Source organism: Etheostoma spectabile, chromosome 11, assembly GCF_008692095.1.
Source record: "Etheostoma spectabile isolate EspeVRDwgs_2016 chromosome 11, UIUC_Espe_1.0, whole genome shotgun sequence".
In the NCBI taxonomy this organism is placed as follows: Eukaryota; Metazoa; Chordata; class Actinopteri; order Perciformes; family Percidae; genus Etheostoma; species Etheostoma spectabile.
The window spans coordinates 3,567,618-3,575,000 of NC_045743.1; the positions used below are offsets into that span (position 1 = coordinate 3,567,618).

Below are 7,383 nucleotides of genomic sequence, written 5' to 3' on the forward strand. Positions count from 1 at the left end.
CCACAGTTTATATGCACTGCCTTTTGAAAAAAAAATTTCCCTTTAGGGTTAAAACCCCCTTAGAGATGCACTCAACTGATGCACTTTACCTCAAAACACCCTGCCTTTTACTCTGGGAAAAAATCAGCTCCACAGAGGGAAAACAGGTTCTTTTTTTCATGAAAACAGTTATTAGACAGAATACACTTCTGATATATTGGATTGTTCTTCTTCTCTAGGACATACAGCCAAACTTGGGGAGCTTATCAGGTCCCATCAATTTAAACTGAATGTCATCCTCTATCTCTCTGATGCTATCCTAGCTTCACTTGTTGTTGAATTTGATGTGGTGTATATGAATGACTAGGCTCCCTACTGCACTCAAACGTGCAGCTTGAAATTCCATAACCATTCTAATTGTTCCATTTCTTGCCATCACAAAAGTCTGTGGCACGATAAATACATAATAGAGGATAATTTTTTTTAAAGAGCCCGTCGCCATGCAACAAGACTTATGGATATGCTGTGCATGTCCACTCTTAAGAAAATGCGTGTCAAAAAATGTCATGTACATGAAAAAATAAGAATTTATAAACCCAAAGACACAAAGGAGAATAGATTGAGACAGCCCAAAAGATGGACACTAAATTTGCACAGGCTGAATAGAGATGGCAAAGTGTGAGTATTGATCTGACTGAGCCATACGTCAGAATACAAACCAAGCTCCACTGTGTTGAAACCCAGCTTTGACAAAAACCAAATAAAAAAGCACACATTTGACCTAGTTTAGAAAAACAGGCACAGTATAGAACTTTCCATAGATTAACATCCTTTGGTTTTATAGTTTAAATAATATATTTTATACTAGACAGCAAGGTTTTGAGTTGCGTGCAATGCAGAATGGATGTCATGTAAGGTTAAATAAACTTGGGTTCAGAGGGTTTGATACAGTATGTGGAAATGGGCTCAGCAACAACATGGAGCGCCAAATTTTTAGCCCTGCACAATGACCTCATTATGTAAGTTCCTGTACACATCTCATACAAAATGTTCCTTCATTTACAGTATACAGTCTGACATAATGTGAATTTTGTGTGTGTGTGTGTGTGTGTGTGTGTGTGTGTGTTTTACATGGGTATCAACTCTCTATAAATGGTGCTTGTTTCCTCCCAGGTAGTGAGGCAAGAACATGGGTTCACTGCTCTTTACCACACACACACACACACACACACACACACACACACACCACACACACACACACACACACACACACACACACACACACACACACACACACACACACACACACACACACACACACACACACACACACACCACACACACACACACACACACACACACACACACCACACACACACACACACACACACACACACACACCACACACACACACACACACGGCCCACAGAAGTTCCCATATTCTGGTGGATTGCCCTTGGGTCCTTGCTATTTCTGCCAGGGGGATCCTGTGTCAGTAATCCTGTCGGGATAAGGGGGATGAGGCCGCCGGATGGAGCTCAAGTCCACTGCTTTCACTAGCACCCATATGTTTGTGTGTTTGTGTTTGTGAAGGCAGTAAACTTGAGCTCCATGAAAAACAATTGACATGAAAATAATTTGTGGGAACATTTTGCTGAGTTGGCACTACGTACAGATCCACAACTGTGGCAGTGTGTTTACACTTTTCTTTTCTTTTTTAAATAAAAAGGTTAGAAACAGTGGGCAGAAACGCAGCTAAAAACGTACTGAACAACAATAAAAAAAAATTAAAAATCACACATCACTGTCAAGAGCCTGTTCTCGTGAAGCATTCGTTCAAAAAACAACCAAAAGCTAAGCACTGTAATCAGTAAGCATTCCACGTTTTTTTGCTGTATTTCAATGGCGGCCGCTGTATTATAAGGTGTTCTGGGTGGATGGGTGGGCGTTAACATACACAAGGATGTTTTTTTGCTTCCCAGGGAAAACCAAAGCCTTTCACACGGGAAATACGTGTGCCTTTGGAGTGTTTTAATCCAAACCACAATCTTTTTCCTAATCTTAACTGGTCTTTTTGATGCCTAATCGCAATTTCCGTCACAGCAAAACGCTCATGTTTAGTGGCCTAAATTTAACCCTAATGTCCGCCGAAACGTCCGGCAGCTTGCGGTGCTTTGCACCCGGCTCAAAGTCACCTTTTTGGTTAACTGAATCACCAACTACCGCTGATACAATGGAGGTCTGTAGCCGACGTCACGAAGCTCTGTAGCGGCTTAAACAACTAGCATCTGCCGCTCGGTGTCATGGAGCTCGTAGCCAGCCGGCATCACAGACTAGCCGGCAGTCTCCTAATTTCGTAGGATATCATATGTTTTAGTGTGCATAAATTTTTGTATGATATCATACAGAACCGTTTATGAGAATGCGTTACAGCCAGCCTGTCAAACACTAAATCAGCCCAAACCAAGCAGGTGACTGGGTAAATGTAAGTTGTCTCAGTAATACTACTCAAACCAGGTGTGGCTCTAGTGTCTCTTTAAAATATCGATTAGGATAAATAACATCAACATCAACTTGAATTGCTTTATTACTGTCTTAAATATCAGTTTTGTTATAGGTTAAAAGAGAAAATAGTTATGTGAATTTGTTGTCTGTTTTTCTTTGTGAAAGCTCCCCACCTCCGACGAAACCACTTGTGAAACTGTGAGAAATGAAGAAGCTACTTATTCCGAGAGGAAAAGAAGACTCAGTTGCTGTCTGGTTTGTCTGAGTCTCAGTCTGTGTGTCAAACGCACTTCTTATAAAGCTGACTTCCTGAGTCCCTGCTCTGTTATACAATCTGGCTCGCACACACACACACACACACACACACACACACACACACACACACACACACACACACACACACACACACACACACACACACACACACACACACACACCACACACACACACACACACACACACACACACACACCACACACACACACACCACACCTTGTGACCTCAGCCTGCAACCACAATGAACCATATTTATCTTAGATTAAGACACACCACACACCACACACACACACACACCACACACACACACACACACCACACACACACACACACACACACACACACACACACACACACACACACACACACACACACACACACACACACACACACACACTGTCTCTCAATAGCTGCTCTGCTCATGAAAGAAGAATACAGATGCCCATTCAACACAAACAGACACCCACACACACCTACAGTGTGCACACACGCTAACACGCACAAATACACTCCTCCACAGTGCTCTAAAGAGGTAAACAGAAGAGTCTGACATCCTATTGCATCATGTACCTCAAATGCAGCAGAGAAACAGCTAAACAAGCTGTGACTGTGACAGCTCTAAAGTGAGGTGGCATTACTCAAGTGAGCTTCGACTTAGAAGTCAAAGCAATTTGTGACACCATTCTAGACAGTTTATGTTCAATTGAAGATCATTTTGATGTAATCATGAGAAAGAACAAGTTAAATATTCTGTGCGAGGGCTGGATTTAGTTCGGCACTAAAGAAACCACAAATAGATGCCACAAAACAGCTCTTAAAGAGCCAATACACTATGAGGTCTTCTTGCTTCAACATAATCGGGTGACCTCTCTAGAACACCTTCACATACACACATACACACACACACACACACACACACCACACACACACACACACACACACCACACACACACACACACACAACACACACACACACACACCACCACACACACACACACACACACACACACACACACACACACCACACACACACACACACACACACACACACACACCCACACACACACCACACACACACACACACACACCTCAGTAAATACAGTAGGGTCAGTGGCTGTGCATCTAAAATAGCCTCTGACACAAAAACCTCACTTGTACCAAAGGAGGGGAGGTGAAGCCGAGCACACCAGGATAAACGTGTATTAGTAATTGGCGCCGGCTTTCAGGAAGATACCACAACACTCTTTGCATGTTTATAGTAAAGTTTACACACTGTAGAGCTGAACTGTGAATCAATAAAAAATGCACTCAGTGGCTCTGTTCTGTCTCTTATTTACTCTCAGTGCACAGGTCCTAGGTTGAGGTGACCACACTGCAGGGCTTGATAATCTTCTCTAACTGACAAGAGGCGCATCGTGGGTACAATCCTGTACAGAATTCACAGTAAATAAAACACTTGAAAACCGGTGAACCCGTTCTTGTGAACGTTTTAATACCTACTGTTTAAGGAAACCACTACAGCCTTTTGACAGACCATATTAAGTATAAAACCACATGAGAACGTATTGTTCTCTTGTAAGGTGTAAGAAAGTGAATCAGGACACTCAGTCATTGCTCCTTTCATGCAAAGGTTATAGCTGCTTTTGATGTACTGGAGCAGAGGGTCAGAGGGAAACCCTCTTGACCTAACAGGGGAGGTGGGATACATTAGATTAGAATCCTCACAATAACCTGCATCCTTTCTACCATCACTACGACCACTAACCACCCACATACTCTTTCTTTTCCTCCCCATCCCCAAGGGATGCCAGTACACTACTCCCCTAATGGGGATTCTTTGAGTAGGCTACTGCCTTTTATCCCCTTAGGCTCTGATACTGCTGTGTGCTTGTGTTACAACATGTATGTCTGAATGTGTGTATGAGCGATCCCCCTTCCCCCAACATATGCACTGTGTACGTACTACTCACAATAGCTTGTCCACTGAATGCATCACAGCACATGTGCACTCACATGCACTCTCAAAGATCGACCTAGATGTTTTACAATAACTGTACAATGCAAGCATGCAGAGGCCCCAATACACTGACTCATCTACAGTATCTACTTTAAACAAGTCACATAGAAATAATATCAGCACAAGCACTTTAACACACTTTGTTTTGCTTTTCTCCCTGTGCCCACTTGCTATCTCTTGTGGTACAAACAAAGCTATGCATGCAGGCATACACACAATCACGTGCATTTCACTTGAATAGTCTTGCAGAGTCCTCTTGATGCAGCATCATGACGTGCCTACCCTATCTAACCTCACTTTGTGCTGACACAACCAAATCCTCTGTACCGCACGCCAAATGGAAACAGACACTAACGGACCAACCAAAACATTCCAACACACAGAAACTCATTACATCAAATGTGTGCAAAGTTATTTTCGCTCATCGAGTTTTTCCCCTCGGTTTGACCCATTCTAGCTCTCCAACACCACTCAATAAAAGCCAGCAGCTGTGTTTACCTCTATTACTCATCTACTCACGCCTTCACTTTGATCATTTTTCCTCTCTTTTCCATCTAATGCTGTGCCATGCTGATACCTGGCTAAAGCAACTAATTGAAAGAAGTTATGTACTATAGCTGGAACCTGCATTCTGTTTAGTTATAGCCAAAGAGACTGGAATGCCACAGGCACCCCAAATAGATTCCACATGTTGTTTGCATAATTTCCTCTCCTAACAGTTGACCTACAGTACAATCCCTGCAGCATGCTTACACAGGTCTGCTGAAACCATCGGCACTGATGCTGGAGAGATGCAACTCCCCAAAGATTCTGTAAAGGGAAACTCTTTATGTAAAACCAGCTTAACAAAGGGTCCAAAACACTAAGAAAATGCCAACATTGAATGCCCTACTGTCCTCCTTTATGTGTTTCTTCCTTTTCTTCTTCCCCATGTTCACCAACCATATTTGGCTTAAGTAAAATACACACTTGGTTGACAGGGGAAACATCTCCACAGATAGACAGTCCTTCCGTTGACATACCTTTCCATCCTAGCCATGGAAACATGTCAAGCAACCTTAAAATCAGAGTCTGGGGCAAGCTCTGCTAAATGAGTCACTTCCAGTAAGCACTGAGTGTGCTACTCTGTAGATGGTGTCATTACAGAAAAAAAACTTGGATTGCTGCGCTGGTCAGGCAACATCATCTTAAATTTTTCCTCCCTTAAGTTGGTTTGTTAGCAGTTTTAAAGATAAGCTAGGTTGCCCGACAAAGGGTTCCAAAAATAATAGGATCCTTGTAAGACTTCTACAGAGCAATGCAGCAAAAATTTCAAATACTCACAGTAATGTTTGACAAGCTCTAATCACCCATTTTATATTGTAGTCCTTTCTGTCTGTGATCACTATTTAGACTATCAAGGAGTAACTGGCTGTTGCACAATACTTTCAGTACTCTCTCTCTCTCTCTCTCTTCTCTCTCTCTCTCCTCTCTCTCCTCTCTCTCTCTCTCTCTCTCTCTCTCTCTCTCTCTCTCTCTCCTCTCTCTCCTTCCTCTCTCTCTCTCTCTCCTCGCTCCTCTCTCTCTCTCCTCTCCTCTCTCTCTCTCTCGCGCGCTCTCTCTCTCTTGTTCAGTCACAAAACACACATGCTCTAGCACTCCATGTACACCCTTAACTCAATTCTGGTAAACAAACGTGGGCCGGACACTGGAGTCAAAGGTTGAATCCACAAGAGAAATCGCAAAGGGAGAGAACATTTTGTCATCTTCTGCATGGTGAAATAACAGCTCAGGGAGTTCAGCTCACAGCCGTCGCCTATTAATATGTGGCTTATTTCACTATTCATAATGAAACAACAGCAAAATAACTGCAAACGATTTGGATGTTTAACGCTCTTGATTTATGACTTTTTTTTCCTGTTGATTTTTGGCCAGGTACATCTATCAATATATAATGTCATCCGTCTCTTTGGGTGCTGTCTGTCTCCCACATTGTATACTCATGCCCTTGACATGCTGGTCTATTGTAAGAGCATGTGGGTGGCATTGTGTATGTGTTTCAGGGTCTTTGCATATAACAGACTACTGTGGCTAAATATCCGGGTTTGACGCAACACCACCTCTTTGACCAGGGACCACAGGATATACCACAATGCACCTTGATCCCAACCAACCTCTATAATCTGTCTTATTCCTCTTTGGCTTTGGCTTACAGTCAGACCCAAATGAATCCAGCCAGATAGTGCACTGCAGTCTATCTGCAATCAATTACCATTCCCTCCATAACACCCATCTGGATCAATAATACAGCAGTAAGTCAATATGCCAGCAGTTAACCCAGCTGATTAAGGGTAATACAGGGAATTTCACATCTCCCTGAATAAGACAGTGAGTGTACATGTTGTCAGATTGCACATACAGGAGTATGGTACTTCTTTCTGTAAGATTCAATCTGTCAACTCGCGCCCAATTTGTGTGTTGTGATCTGTGGCAGACAGATGATGCCTTTAGTGGGGGAATCCTGCCGTGCAATTAAATGCACTGGGCAGAGCGATGTTGATGGACAGATAGAGTCTATTTGTTGGTGATTGGCTTTTTAATTGAGTCCCCCCCACCTGCGCTGATCT

General features: G+C 42.9%; 1 protein-coding gene across 3 annotated transcripts in view; it reads right to left on the reverse strand.

Moving 5' to 3' along the window:
• The window catches only part of klf12b (Kruppel like factor 12b), a 48,561-nt gene that overhangs the window by 37,335 nt on the left and 3,843 nt on the right, over positions 1–7,383 (reverse strand). Inside the window, exon 1 of one of the 3 annotated variants that reach the window (XM_032530286.1) lies at positions 6,101–6,229. The exons of the other annotated variants lie outside the window; for them this stretch is intronic. The gene's annotated coding sequence lies outside the window, so the exon portion shown is untranslated. Of the gene's footprint in view, positions 1–6,100; positions 6,230–7,383 lie in introns of those variants that run through there. 3 annotated transcript variants of the gene reach the window in all.